This window comes from Lynx rufus, unplaced genomic scaffold, assembly GCF_022079265.1.
Source record: "Lynx rufus isolate CCGP_SWC_20201006 ecotype Redwood Valley unplaced genomic scaffold, mLynRuf1.p SCAF_10, whole genome shotgun sequence".
Lineage (NCBI taxonomy): Eukaryota > Metazoa > Chordata > Mammalia > Carnivora > Felidae > Lynx > Lynx rufus.
This window is the reverse complement of record NW_025814824.1, coordinates 15,167,214-15,183,482: the sequence shown is the minus strand read 5'-3', so window position 1 is coordinate 15,183,482 and position 16,269 is coordinate 15,167,214. Positions and strand designations below refer to the sequence as shown.

At 38.3% G+C, this 16,269-nt stretch overlaps 1 pseudogene; it reads right to left on the bottom strand.

The window, feature by feature from the left end:
• Positions 1-3,246: 3,246 nt before the first annotated feature.
• The window catches only part of LOC124524059 (cytochrome P450 1A1-like), a 46,000-nt pseudogene continuing 32,977 nt past the window's right edge, over positions 3,247-16,269 (bottom strand).

Here is a 16,269-nt window from a genome sequence, read left to right as displayed (position 1 = left end):
ATAACTTCATTTAAACAGAGCTTATGCGTCTGGTTCATGTTTCTTATAAAATGAATTTCATGTGCAGTTTCCAAAAATTAAATGAAATTACTTAATCATTCAACTTCCATTTTGATAACAGTATTGATATAGAGGACCCACCTTAGCTTTTGTAGTAGCATATACTGATGGTAATCTTGATTAATAAGAGATTTGGATCTAGAGAATCTTTCCTTACACCTCCAAATGCAATCATAAGGCATTTTGTGTTAGATGTTGCAGTAAATGCAGAATCAGTGCCATTAACAAAGCCACAGTGTAGACAGATTCGGCTTATTGTTCCCTACTCAGCTTCTTGATGAGTCTCAGCCTCTGTCAGTTTCCCAGTGTTCTAGTTGGGTGACAAGACCACTGACCACTCCAGGTTCCCAGAACATTCTGCTGTAGGCCAGGCCAGCCAGAGCAGAGCAGAACAGCAGGCTCTCCTTAGACTTCTTAACATAAAGATCACAGGTTGAGTGACATCAGTGCCTTTAGCATGTGGTGAAATTAAGCAAGATTTTGTTCTCAAGTGCAGAGCATGGGAACGAGGAAGAGGAAACTTCTAGGTGAAGAGAGAATAATCTCATATACTTGACATGCCAGAGACAGGGAGAAAAGCTGAATAAGGGAGTAATTCAGGAGAAGATAATTAATAATTACATGGGAACGGCAGTTGAGAGATTAAGGCTGAAATGTCAGACTAACCACTTCTTAGTCATGTGAGTCTTAAGAAGTCTCCTACCTTCTCTGAGTAGTGATTCCTTCACCGGAATATGTGGTTAATAGAACTGAGGGTGAACATGATTCTTAGGAATTAAATAAGATAATGTCTGATAAGAGCCTATACATAGTAGATGATAAACATTTTTGAGAGAAATACTGAAAATGGGGTGCTACGTTTTGAAAAGTTGGTTTTATGTCATATGGACTTTTCTCTTTGTACTTTTTAATTTTTCTATGTTTCTCCAAATTTCTGCAGATGATAAGGATATGTACCACATACAACATAAATACAGACAAATAACCAAGCACATGGAGTTTATGAGAAAAGAAGAGTATATAATGATAAACATATTATACCATATGTGTTTATGGTATACCATATTATATACCATAGTATATATGTACCATAGTAATGCTGTGGTCCATAGATGCTAATGATTTACCACTATTCCAACTTATTACTTAGTATTATAACTGACTCGCTGTTACAAAATTGTAATGTGTGCTATAAAGTGTCTTACGTTACTCATTCATGCATCTCAATTTGTCTGATTGGCCGATTGGCATATTTCCCAATCAAAACCTAGTTTTTATTTTGGTAGAAGTTACCACTGAGGTACAGGTCCTTGCACGAAATGAACCTACAAAGTCACGCTGCAGGGACAGGTGACAGCTCCCCCTACTGACCAAAAATGTAGGTGACACTATGCATATTTAGACAAATACATACATATACACACCACACATATGCATGCACACGTACAAAAACACCACTTATTCACATCTTCACTCCTGCCCTACATATATAGGCTTAAAAAGTGCTAAGCATATGGCAGGTAAGTTGATATAATTGAAAGGCATCCTCTTTCTGTGAAAAGCAGGAGTGCACTCCAGGTGGACTAATTTAATAACAACCACATAGGGGTGCCTGAGTGGCTCAGTCAGTTGCGTGCCACGTCATGATCTCATGCTTTGTGAGTTCGAGCCCCGCGTCGGGCTCTGTACTGACAGCTCAGAGCCTGGAGCCTGCTTCAAATTCTGTGTCTCCCTCTCTCTCTGCCCCTCCCCTGCTCACACTATGCCTCTCTCTCTCTCTCTCTCTCTAAAAAAACTAAATAAACATTAAAAAAATAACCACGTAAATCTACATGTCAAGCACTAAGCCTAGATTTCAATTTCAACCAGGTAAGAAGTACTCAGGGATAAACATCTGCATTAAGCTTAAGTGCAGCTATTTTTTTTTTCATACTCTTAATGGTTTCTAACTGTTCCAGACTCTTTTTAATTTACTGAGCTCTTCGACATTCAGTGGGATGCTGAGTCCTAAGGATACAGCAGTGACTCAAGCAGGCAAAATCTCTTCCTTCGTGGAGATTATATTCTAGTGGGGAGAAATAAACGTTCACATCAATTCACACTGATCTCTGAAGTCTTCAAGGTATGAAACATGTCAAACAAGTAGAAGTGAGTTTTAATTGTTCCTTTAAGGGAACTTGGAAATGTGAGTTTTAATTCTATGACTGCTTAGGCACTGTAGCTGACCTGCTCCTTAGGAAATTGATAGCTCTATTTCCAGTTTCCTGCTGATGTTTTTAAGTAAGTTCAAAGTGCTAATAGAAATATTATGAAAATCAGATATTGTAATATGAAAAATGTAAAAATCAGTGGTGCCCGTGGTACGGAATTCAGTGGGAGATATGCCCCTGCAAGGGCACTTAACTGCTCTTTCTTTAAGACCTTGATCCTTTCCGTCTTCCAGTATTTGAGCCCTCTCTATCACTAAATTTATCATTCTCCTCATTTACAGGGAGTTACGGAGAAATACTAAATAAAGCATGATCTGCAAAATCCCCGTAATCCTCAAAAGAGCAGGAAAGATCGCCAAAACAAAAATGCCTGTGTGCAGACCCGAGTGGGGGTTTGTGTTTAAGGTTACCTTCTGTTCAAGCTCTGTTTTTAAGCTACTCAGATTAGACTTTTGAAGCCGAAAGGTTACCTTTCTGAGGCTGATATGTGAGCATATTAATTAAGTCCAGAACTGGCCACAACTGGCCGTTGCGTTGCCATTTAGTTTGAGGCTGGCGTTGATTACCATTGGGGCAGATGGTGACTCACCACCTGCGCCCGAGCACGTGGGAGGCAGGAGACCAGTGCTCTCAGCTGCTCCTCTGTTCCCAACAGCAGCACAAGAAATGGGTGGCCTTGACCCCGATACGCGTTCTTCTCTTCTTCCTCTGCTATTTTCATTCTCAGTTGAGAAGAGAAATGGTTCAAAACTGTTTGCGGCAAGGCTCTTGAGGCAAACTAAAACATGCAGTGGATACATTCTAGTACTTTCTCAGCCTCCAAGATTCTTACCCTAGTGCTAAAGAGTTACACTTCATGCGACTGCCATGACTTTATTCCAACTTTTTTTTTCTTGTTTGCAGAAAGCTACTGTTTTAATCATGCACTTGTATTTTTAAAAGCCAGAAACAGCAGTTGTAGGTCATTTATAGAATTCTATATTTCTTCGAGTGTCGTGTTGCTGTTTGGTCTCCTGGAAGAGGAAACAAAGACTTTGCAGCCAGAGCTCACTTCTGAAACTTCTTCACACTCTGAGATAGTCCCATGTTGTGTGACAAAGAACTCGCCGCAGAGATACCTGATGGGAGAATTAGGAGGTCAGGCACACAGGTCTCACTGGCTCAAATGAAGGTGTCAGTAGACCGGCATCCTTTCTAGAGGCTTTCGGGGAAACTCTGTGTCCTACCTTTGGCAGCTTCTAGAGCTGCTCCTATGCCTTGGTTTGTGGACCTCTCCCTCCAGCTTTGAAGCCAGCAACATAGTATGTTTCCGACGCCTCTTCCCTGTCACATCCCTGTCCCTGACTGTCTTCTGTCTCCCTCTTCCACTTTTAAGGACCTTTGTGATTACATGAAACCCACCTCCCTAATCCAGAAGAATCCCCTTAATTTATGATCAGCTGATTAGCAACCTTAATTCTATCTGGAATTTCAGTCCCCTTTTGCCATGTAACCTTAACTTATTCACAGGTTTTTGGGGTTTAAGACATCCAGTGGGAGAACATGTTTGGGATGCCTTATTCTGCCTACCACAGAGATAGTGAGTGAGTAATACTTATGTAAAGTTGATAGTGTAGGGTAAGTTTATATATCCACATAGCCACACTTGAATTAAAACCTTCAACCTCACCTCCAGATCACGAGGTGATTTGACAGCTCATTTTGGTCACTATTAATTGGACCAAATGCTGTATCTGAATCATTCGTCCCTGTGTTAATAATTCACTCAATGTATATTCTAGCATGCAGACATGATATTAGTATTAGTCCCTAGAAATCCACTTTAAAATCCCAGAGAATGGGGCCCCTGGGTGGCTCAGTTGGTTGGGCGTCCAACTTCGGCGCAGGTGACGATCTCGCAGTTCACGGGTTCGAGCCCTGGGCTGGGGTCTGTGATGTCAGTGCAGAGCCTGCTTTGGATCCTCTGTCCCCCTCTCTCGGCCCCAGCCCCACTTGTGCTCTCTCTCTGTCTGTCTCAGAAATAAACATTAAAAATATTTTAAATTTCTGAGCCCATAATCGATGTTAAAGTATCCTTCTCTATCATTTGCATAGATATACAAAGACAACAAAAAAGTTTGAGCAATGAAAAATCCTTGTTCTGCTTTTGCCTTCTTCCAAGGCAAGCAGGCTCTGAGGAACAAAAATGACTAACTTACGGAAGAAAAGAAAAATACCCTTCCCCAAGCAAACAAACAAACAAGAGAAATAGGAGAGAGAAAAGGTAGGTTTAAAAAAAGCGTACTTTACTATTCATGGTGTGAGGCCAGCAGAGTTGCAGTGAGAAGCTTGTATATTGGCTCCTTGCTATGGCTCAAAAGTCTAATTTGCTCAAAAGTTTAATTTGCAGGGGCGCCTGGGTAGCTCAGTCGGTAGAGCGTCTGACTTTGGCTCAGGTCATGATCTCGTGGTCTGTGAGTTCGAGCCCCATGTCGGGCTCTGTGCTGACAGCTCAGAACCTGGAGCCTGCTTCAGATTCTGTGTCTCCCTCTCCTTCTGCTCCTCCCCCGCTCATTCTCTGTCTCTCTCTCTCTCCTTCAAAAATAAATAAAAAACATTAAAAAAATTTTTAAGTTTAATTTGCAGTTTTAGTGAATAATAACTCCTCATTTTTCCAACAGCAATTGATGAAGCAAAGTGCTAGCTTCTGGGATTATAAAGAGGAATGAGGCAGGGTATAGGCATAAGGACACATAATGTGAGTGCAGTAATGGAAGTGTGTTAAGAAAGGTATTTGTCGGGGTGCCTGGGTGGCTCAGTCGGTTGGGCGTCCGACTTTGGCTCAGGTCATGATCTCACAGGTCGTGGGTTCGAGCCCCGCGTCGGGCTCTGTGCTGACAGCTCAGAGCCTGGAGCCTGCTTCTGATTCTGTGTCCCCCTCTCTCTCTGCCCCTCCCCTGTTCATTCTCCATCTCTGTCTCAAGAATAAATACACAATAAAAAAAATTAAAAAAAAAGAAAGGTATTTGTGGATTTTTAAGGAAGCACCAAGAAAGGGGACCTAGCACATCTTGGAAAAGAAAAACAAAAACAGGTTCAGGAATAACTTCCTAGCACATAGATGCCTGAGCTCAGTACTAGAGCATAAGAAGTATGAGTCATGCTGTGGGATAGTAGAGCAGCCAAGCCAGACTAGGAAAACCGTGAACTAAGGAACAGAAAGTGATGGAGCCCCTTGTGTACCGGGACCTCCAAGCTTCTCATGCTCAACATGGTCAGCTTCTCATTCTTCAAGATTCACTCCAAAAACCTTCTCCTCTGGGAGCATGTGGGTGACTCCATCAGTTAAGCGTCAGACTCCCACTCAGGTCATAATCTCAAGGTTCGTGAGTTCGAGCCCTGCATTGGGCTCAGATCCTCTGTTTCCCCCTCTCTCTCTGCCTGTCCCCTGCTTGTGCTCTCTCTCTCTCCCTCTCTCAAAAATAAACATTAAAAAAAAAATTTTACAAATTTAAAATAAAAACACCTCCTCTGAGAAGTCTTCCCTAACCCACCCTTCTTGAACCATAAGTCCCCAGTAATTCATTATCATAGCACCCTATTTACTTCTTTACTGGTGTTTATTACGACCTTTAGCCACGTTAACGTATATGTTTGGTGTTTTGCTTCTCTTCCCCCTTACTAGGATGTAAACGGTCAGACACTACCACCATTGCATTTTTCTAGAATGCTTCATTAATGGAATATTCATTGCGATAATGAATATTTTTGTGATAATTGCTTATATTCTTCATCTTATTTCAGCTGCCAATGAACTGCAAGAAATCACAGTGGAGCTGGAAAAAGTCCAGGAAAATTTGAAACTTGCGCATGGCCATCCAAATGCAACAGTGTCCCCAGGGAAGATAATATCCTGGGATTTTGCTTGTAGAAGCAGAATGAGAGAGTATAAACAAGCTTGGAAATGTAATCCTTTCTCATGGCTTTAGGATAACTAAAATCATTTTTAGCAATGTTAATCTGGTCACCCTTTGGGTAAATATCCTTCTGATATTTGCATTTGTAATACAAGAAGGCAGATTAAAAAACTGAAACCATCGTGTTTCTTGACATCCATGAGGAATATATTTGAAGGCATTTGTTTCATGGATACACAAATGCATACATGCCATTTTCTTTTACAGGTCTATTTTTTTCCCCTCTGAAAGCTCTTTAAAAAATCACTTCACAATGTCATGTTGAGATATAGGTTCTACCTGTAAGGTAAAGCACATTCCCAAGATAAGTGACTCCATACGTTTGAAAGCTGAGATCGGTTCTTCCTGGCTTTTGTGGGAAATAGTCAGACATGTATCTTCCAATTTAGAGTTCTACCAAATCATTGGTTATAACTAGACAAAACCCCATCTTGGGTGATAATGCTTTAGGCCTGACTTAAGGCAAAACTGCAGAGGGAAAGACTTTAAAAGAAATAAGACAACAAAACTATCATCATATTCATAAGAGTTTCGAGTAGTATTTTAAAAGCAGCAACTCTGAAACCTAAAATAATTTTACACACACACATAAAATAGTGTGTGTATTTGTGATACGTATGGATAGATAGATAGATAATATATGTTATATTCTGTGTGTTAAGGACCAACTGTGTTAGTTTATAGATACTCACTCCTCAACCACCCTCTCTTATATATGCACGTTCTTAGATAAATAATCTGCTGTTTTGGATTTTTGACATGGCTGACACCCCCTCCCATGCTGAGTTATGGCTGTCATAACTGACTACGGACAGCAAAAGCCACACTCAGATGCTGACTCACAGGTTACAGTCCTCTACTCGTCTCTCTCGGGCTCCATGTCTGGGTCCTTAACATTTGTTTTTATTGGAAGAGACCCAGTCCTGAAGCAATTCCACACATGGTTGGCCACTTTTAGCCATCAGTCCTGTCACCTCTTTCTTACTGGGTTTTGGCTTCTCACTTGGCTTAGAACACTTAGAATGTTCTTCGTCTGAGGGTAAGAAACTGCTCCTGCCTCAGGCTGCATTGTCACAGGTTGAGCTAATACCTGCCCACGTTCCCCATCCCACGCACACTGACGCACACCCACACCCACCCACACACACACACACACACACACACACACACACACACACAGAAACACACATGCTTTCCTAGGCAGAAATAAGGATTTCATTTCCCAGGACTATTTTTTTTAGATTTTATATTCTTTCCCATAGCTGGTAGCTTACAGGCAAACACACAGCAAGTACATAAGACATCCTTGATGAAGATTCAGCCATCATGCTCTCCTTCGCACACAAACACAGCATCTAAAAGTAAGACAACATGTTCATGTTTCACATGAAAGATATCATCTCTCATTTTTTTATTTAGAAAAAAGTTGGTAAACAAGTAAGCAAGAAACATATAGCTCAAACAGATCTTTTTAAAAAAGAAAAAACTTAAAAAACCTCCTTTTTTAAATTTTAATAAGATGCCTTGTTCAAAAATAGAACACTGAGTTTTGCCTTAAAAAAAAAGAAAAGAAAAAGAAACACACAATTATTTCTATTTGCGGTTGCACTGGACACAGTCAGAATGATGGAGAAGGCCAAGCCAGAGACAGTCACCTCCTTCATCAAGATTATCCTGTAAGAGTCCAGAAAAACTGGAGGACATTTCGCTTGCAATCTTTTCCTCATCAGAACCTTTTTCCCTCAATTATAAGGATTATAAACCAATCTTCAATTACTAATTACTTATTGATTTTCAGTGGTGCAATAGAATCATTCGTTGTTTCACAGACTGCCATTAATTCCCTTGCTATATTTACATTTTTAAATTCACTTCAATGTAACAAATGTTTATTTTAGTCTTACCATCATGACCTCTGATTTACTTCATTGTTTACAAGATTCCTGTCTGTAAACAGTATCCAACCTCCTGATCTTAACTGTTCGGTTCCCAAGACCTCATGTGGTAGTGAATGAATAGCGTGGCAGAGATTTGTCATGGATGTTATGGAGAAAGAATGTTTCCAGTCCCAGAACTGTGGGTACTTATCTCTGATACAAGAGAGAACAGGAAAATAACTCTAAGAGAGGAAAAAGTATTGTGAAAAATAATCACGTTGGAGCCGAATAGTATTTCTGAAAATGCATGCAGCATCCCCAAAATGCATCTTGAAATGAATTAAATATTTGTTAATTCTTAAACTTCCTAGTGACTGATGAATTACCAGGGATTCCATAGGAAATATTTCAAGATGGCTTCCAAATGAAAGAGTTACTAAGCTAAATTCAAAGCTCAAGAAACTCATGAAAATGTTCTGAGAAACGCTTAACTTTGGACTTTGCAAAGCTTGGAAGAGAATTAATTTTAGGACAAGAATTACATTAAAGTATGCAATTATAAACATGAATTTTATTTTAACATATTTTATCCCCCCAAACCCATATTCTTACTCCATACTTCTTTAAAGCGCTGATGTTTCAATAGCATCATGGCAAATTAAACATGAGGACAGTTGGCTAAAATCATTTAATCTTACTGGAACAAAATATCAACTGTAAAGGTAAATTGTGACTTAAAGGATAAACAAAAATATGACTTCCCACTGGCTGCAAAAATAATGGCTGACAATCTTCCTGTTGTAGAACATTTAAGAATCTATGCCACTAAAATTTATGGTGATATAGTGATGTTTCTCTAACATTTAGATCATTAATTAAACATAATTAGTTATGTTTCTTTATGGGAGAATAATTTTATCTTTAGAAGACAAGCGGATAACTTAGTGGTTGGTCGGGGTGGCCTGTGTTTTACTTTCATGATATTTGTGGATAGTCAAAGTCTAGGGAAAGAATATGGTGGAAGAATGTCTCAGAATTATGATGGAAAATACAGAGATGCCTTGTGGATGCTGGGATAGGGCAGTTGGAAGTCTAGAGGGACAAATATTGGAAAATCCTGGAGAATCTAGCCCTCCAGGGCACGGTTTATACAACGCTCTCATTCTGTTCTAGGAGCAAGGAGTTTATGTGACTTATAGCTAGTGAATGCTGAGCTGGAGTCCCTGAACTTCTCATCTGGTGCTTTTCAGGTACCTCTTATTTCTGCCCATCTCTTCAGAACAGACAGGTATTGCAAGGAAACATTAACAGATGTGCAGGCAGGCAGCCCTCTGTTTGCCTTCCCAAACCTGAATTCAATTTATGGCAAGAAAAAAATGAATCAAATATGAATATTTCTTATCTTTCATAGGAGTAAAGCATTGCTAATGTCTTTATTTGAAAGATGCTCAGTACCTGGTAAAGTAACATGGTGACAGTTTAATATAGACTTTCTCTTGTGCTCCTTACCATCATCAAGGCTGTAATTCATGTGTGTAGCACAGTTGATTAGAACATTGGGATAATCGCGGGTTTGATTTCTGTGGGGGGTGCATGCTGTATATCCCTCACTGGCCTTTAATTAAAGCAGCTAATTATCTTTCAAATGCTAAGGGCAAGAAAATTTTGATGGATTGTTACTTTAAATCTTGACAACTTACTGAAAACAGATGTGGAGTTATAATGGCCCCTATCAACTGTATCTATAAAGTATAAAGGATCCTACTGTTAATATCAGTGTCTTAATAAACATTTAAATGTCATGATTCTGTTTTGAATTTTGTGCCTGCCTCCCCCCCCCCCCGCCCCGCCCCAGTGGTTAAAGATTAAAATTGAACAGGTTAGTGCCAGGTTAGTGATGAAGTTTGCTCTCAGACGTTGCTGTATATTACTCAGATTACCTAAATACAGGAGTGGTGAGGTCTAGAATCTGAATAATTTAAATGGTGGGAGCATGGGGCCTCCTGGGTGGCTCAATCCATTAAGCATCCGGTTTCGGCTCAGGACATGATCTCACAGTTTGTGAGTTTGAGCTCTGCATCAGGGCTCTCTGCTGTCAGCACAGAGCCCACTTTGGATCCTCTGTCCCCCTCTGTCTTTCTGCCCCTCACCCACTCACACACGTTCATGCTCTCTCCCTCTCTCAAAATAAATAACTTAAAAAAATAATAAATGGTTGGAGCATAGAGAAAACATCCATGATGAAACGTTTAATGAAAAATCTCAACAGCAGGCATATGTTGGAATAAAACAATGGAATTTTTTGTTAAAACATATGTCTACATGTATTTTCAAAACTCATATCGTAATAGAAAATGCAGACAGTTTTAGCCTGCAAACTTTTTTTCAGCCTTAAACCTCGGAAACATAAAATTTGAGAAACGATCTTGACTATTTCCAAAATGCGAGTAATAATTCGCTAAAAAATAAATCAGAGAATAAAAATTGTGTTACAACAGTACATAACTAAATCAGAACAAAACGCAGCAGTTCCCTCAAGTTACATGGGCTGAACTGGTGTTTCTGCAGCACTGAGAGATGCGAACACTGGAGTGTAGCATGAAACAAACATGGTCCCAGCTCACTTATTTGAATTTATTTTAAAATTTACAAACCGACGTTTAACTGCCATGTAACTATAAAACATAGTCGGTGTTCCATGCACCCTGCGCTGGGAGAATAAAAATGTCACAGAAGCCTTGAATCTCAGAGTCATAATGAACTTCAAATGACATCTGATCCAATGATTTCCCTGACTCTTGAATTCTTCTCATAACTTCCCAGCCTAATGACCATTTAAACTTCGTCCATGTGTCTGATGGTGGAAGAGAATTTGAATAGTGGTTAAGCAGACATTTCAAATCTTCTGTCAAAAACAAGCTAATCAGTTGTAGCAGGTCCACATTATATAGTGTGAAGTCTCAGATGCCCGGCAAAGAATCTGTTATCCACTCACAAAATGATGCTGAGGTATATGAGCACAAGAAAACAGATATTCGCAGGTAGAAAAACACTTGGTTTCATCAGGATTTTGTAAGGATGGACCAATGGATCATGGAAAACACTTTGAAGAGTTATGAATTTATGAGACACAATTCCTGAATTTTATTTTTTATATCATTCTCTAGGTGATAAAATGATTGCTTTTGATGTGGAGTCTAGCTTCTAACAAATCCTACCTCACTGGAGATTTGCATAAAGAAGACTTTCATTTGCATAAAGAAGATATTTCATGAGATATCTGAAAGCAAAGCAAAGAGAGGACGAATAGTGTGAGAGCTCAAGGATATTCCTCTGCCTTTTCATATGCATTGCCAAGTTTCCTACAACTATCTTACTTTATTTTTATTTTATTTTATTTTATTTTATTTTATTTTATTTTATTTTATTTTTGAATCTTAACTTACTCAATGTTGGGATTTTAAAAAATCTGACAATTTAAGCTCATGACTAGTAAAGGAACACCCTATCCTAATAAATCTAAAGACGCAAAAGTATTATTTTCTAAGGAATAATTGGGCCCCAAACTTTTAAAGCGGTTTCACTTAATGGGATGTTACCTGTTACTCGGATTGCATTAATTCCAGTATGAAAACGTACCGTTACGATCTTCAGAGCCTTTATGACTTTCTAAACTGTGCTGTTGATGAATTCGTGGCACATCTTTTCAGAAATCTTATGACGACTAAAACTCGGTTGATTCCTCAAGACCTAGAGAAATGAACACTGGATTACATTAGAAATAGCAAACTCCCAGGGTGCCTGGGTGGCTCAGTTGGTTTAGCGTCCGACTTCAGCTCAGGTCATGATCTCACAGTCTGTGAGTTCGAGCCCCGCGTCGGGCTCTGTGCTAACAGCTCAGAGCCTGGAGCCTGTTTCAGATTCTGTGTCTCCCTCTCTCTCTGCCCCTCCCCTGCTCATGCTCTGTCTCTCTCTGTCTCAAAAATAAATAAAAATTTTTTTTTTTAATTAAAAAAATTAAAAAAAAAATGGCAAATTCCCTAAACACCCTGTTGCAGGCGTCCTACAATTACTGACAGGTAAGATGATTTGTGGTATTCATTCTGCAGTAGCCAATTCCGTAATATGTGTTCTGACTCTGTTTACAAACTGGCCCACGTGGCACTCTTATGAAAAACAGGTTTTTCCTAAAGTTGTGAGTTATTTAAAGAATAAAACTGACTTTAGGTCAATTCACAAATATTTGTTGAATATTTTACTATGTACCAGATGCTGATTTGTTAATCAGCTTTCTTGTGGTGTAATTTCACTAAAATGAACTCTTCAGTAAGATGAACTTTTTTTCTATTCAAGTGACCCCTTTAAGTGTGTAGTTTACTGAGTTTTAACAAATGTATATGCTGTGTAACAAATACCAGATCAAGATACAAACATTTCATCATTCCATTCCCTTCTCTAAAGAACCATTGATCTTGTGGTTATATAGGCCTATTCTGGAATTTCATGTAAATGAATTATTCAGTAGCTCCTATTTTATATTTAGATTTTTCCCTTTTTTACTCAGCATCATGTTTTTAAGAATCACCCATATTTGTTTAATTTCAGGTCATTCCTTTCTATCCTACAGTGTTTCTGCTGTATGGATAGGCCACAATTTGTTTCTGTATTCACCTGTTGTTAGGCTATTATTTAAAAGTGGTTTTTATGAATATATCTTTGTATAGACATATGTTCTTATTTCTTTTCAATAAATACATACGAGTAGAATTGCTGGGTCAATGCTGTTCTGAGAAAAAAGAATAGGGTTTCTTCTCTCATCAAACTTACATGCAAACTTAATTGGATTTACATGAAGAGTCATAGACCCTGGGTTTTTAAAAATTGAACTGAAATACAAGGTATATTGATTTTCTATTGCTTTAAAACAAATTACTACAAATTCAATGGCTTGAAACAACATGCGGTGAATGTCTGTTTCTATGATTCATGAGTGTAACCTAGTTGGATCTCTGTCCAGGATCCAATATAGTTGTAATCAAGATGTTGGTCAGGATGTGGTCCTTTCTAGAGTTTGGGATCCTCTTCCAAATTCCTGTGGCTATTGGCAGAAATCAGGGTTCTTTATGGTTGTAGGACTGACGCTCTTACTTTCTTGCCAGCTGTTATCAGGGAGCTGAGCTCAACTACTAGAAGCTGGTCACTTCCCATGTGACCCTCTCACAGACCTTTCACAATATGGAGCCTGCTTCCTGAAGGTCAATATAAGAATCTCTCTTATTCCTAGGAGAGCCCCAGTCCATCTTTTGGATGGTTCATCTCATTAGGGCTGGCTTACACAAGATAATCTCCCCCTCACTCAACTCAAAGTCACCTGATTATGGACCTTAATTATATCTGAAAACTCCTTTTGCTGTAAAATGTAACATAATCATGGGAGTGATACCTTATTTTCACAGTCTTGCCTACACTCAAGCGTAGGAAATTATACAGGGCATATATTTAGGGTCAGGTATCTTAGGGGTTATTTTAGAATCCAGTCTACCATACAAGGCAATACGTTGGATTTATTCAAGTTTATTGACTCTATTTCTATACTTCTCTTAACTTGAGTGTTTATTTTTCTGAGCACAATAAAGTAGTAATTTTGCCACACAAGGGAAAGATTTAACTTCCATTGCCCTAGAAGGATCATGCCACATGTGTTTTTGTTCCATTATAGAGTGTCTACTTTAATCATTTCAAAATAGCCACTTTGAGGAAAAAAATCTTGTTTTTTGAATCTGAGTAATTTGCTGACTATAATAACAGGGTTTTTTTTTATGACATTAAATGCCTTTGATTTTGGATTTGTTTGTTTCTTTTGAGTCATCATCTGAAAGTTATTTAAATGAGTTTAAGTATATTCTTAGATATATCTTACATTAATCCTGTTCTCCTTTAGAATGGGACAAATATCTAAAGACACCACTCAAAATAGATGGCCCATAAAGCTGCAGAAGAAATAGTAAAGGAGCTAATGGAAAACTGGAAGGATAAAACAGTAAAGAATTCCCCCTCTCAATATTAAATGTAAACCAGGTCAAACTCTTCTTAATTTGGACTAGAATGAGATGGTGTAGTCCGTAATAAGCAGAATTGTTAATAACATCGGGTTAAGCATATACATAAAACTCAAAAGCATGTCTGGTGAGTCGCCATCAGACACGAGAGACATATCCCAAGTAACTTCTGCAGCTTGGTGGAGATTTGGGAATGCTTCATTAATCTGTTCAACTAATTCTAAGTGCTGTGCCAGACGTTAATTTTAGATATTTGGAATATAACACCCAAACTCTTCAACACTGAAATAAATGCTATTTTGTAAATTTCTGTGCTGAATGCTGAGGGGGGAAGGATCTTTCTTTCTTTCTTTCTTTCTTTCTAGAATTTTTAATGTTTGTTTGTTTGTTTATTTATTTATTTATTTATTTATTTATTATTTTTTACCACTTAATTTAATTAATTTATTTTTTAAATATACATCCAAGTTAGTTAGCATATAGTTCAACAATGATTTCAGGAGTAATTCCGTGATACCCCTTACCCATTTAGTCTATCCCCCCTCCCACAACCCCTCTAGTAACCTTTCATTTGTTCTCCATATTTAAGAGTCTCTTATGTTTGTCCCCCTCCCTGTTTTTATGTTATTTTTGCTTCTCTTCCCTTATGTTCATCTGTTTTGTATCTTGAAGTTCTCATATGAGTGAAGTCATGTGATATTTGTCTTTCTCTGACTAATTTCGCTTAGCATAATACCCGCTAATTCCATCCATGTAGTTGCAAATAGTAAAATTTCATTTTTGATTGCCCAGTAATACTCCATTGTGTGTGTGTGTGTGTGTGTGTGTGTGTGTATATATATACATATATATATGTATATATATATATATATATATATGTACCACACCTTTATCCATTCATCCATCAACGGACATTTGGCCTCTTTCCGTACTTTGGCTATTGTTGATAGTGCTGCTGTAAATATCAGGGTGCATGTGTCCCTTCAAAACGGCATACTTGTATCCCTTGGATAAATACCTAGTAGTGCAATTGCTGGGTCGTAGGGTAGTTCTATTTTTAATTTTTTGAAGAACCTCCATTCTGTTTTCCAGAGAGGCTGCACCAGTTTGCATTCCCACCAACAATGCAAAAGAGATCCTCTTTCTCCACATCCTCGCCAACATCCATTGTTGCCTGAGCTGTTAATGTTAGCCATTCTGACAGGTGAGAGGTGGTATCTCATGGTGGTTTTGATTTGTATTTCCTTGATGATGAGTGATTTTGAGCCTTTTTTTCCATGTGTTGCTTGGCCATCTGGATGTCTTCTTTGGAGAAGTGTCTATTCATGTCTTTTGCCCATTTCTTCACTGGATTATTTGTTTTTTGGGCGTTGAGTTTGATAAGTTCTTTATAGATTTTTGGATACCAGCCCTTTATCTGATATGTCTTTTGCAAATATCTTCTCCCATTCCGTCGGTTGCCTTTTAGTTTTGCTGATTGTTTCCTTTGCCGTGCAGAAGCTTTTTATTTTGATGGGGTCCCAGTTGTTCATCTTTGCTTTTGTTTCCCTTGCCTCCAGAGACGTGTTGAGTAAGAAGTTGCTGCGGCCAAGGTCAAAGAGGTTTCTGCCTGCTTTCTCCTCGAGGATTTTGATGGCTTCCTGTCTTACATTTAGATCTTTTATCCATTTCGAGTTTATTTTTGTGTATGGTGGAAGAAAGTGGTCCAGGTTCATTTTTCTACATGTCACTGTCCAGTTTTCCCAGCACCACTTGCTGAAAAGACTGTCTTTATTCCTTTTAGCATTTATTTTGAAAGAAACGTTTAATGCATATGTGATGATTTAATATATGTATTCATTGTGAAATGGTCACCATAACCAAGTTAGTTAATGCATTCATCACTTCTCATAGTCACCATTTCTTTTTCATCATATTGGAAAAATATTTCATCTTATCCCAAGGAGAAAGTATGAAGTCAGAAACCCAAACAAATGCATTTGTAGAAAATTCCATTATCTATATTAAAAAAAGAAAGTAATTATATAAATTATTGAACAAAATATTTCACAAAGACAGCATTTATGTTTGATTTTAGAATGTTCTTAAATTGTATTACCAGGATCTA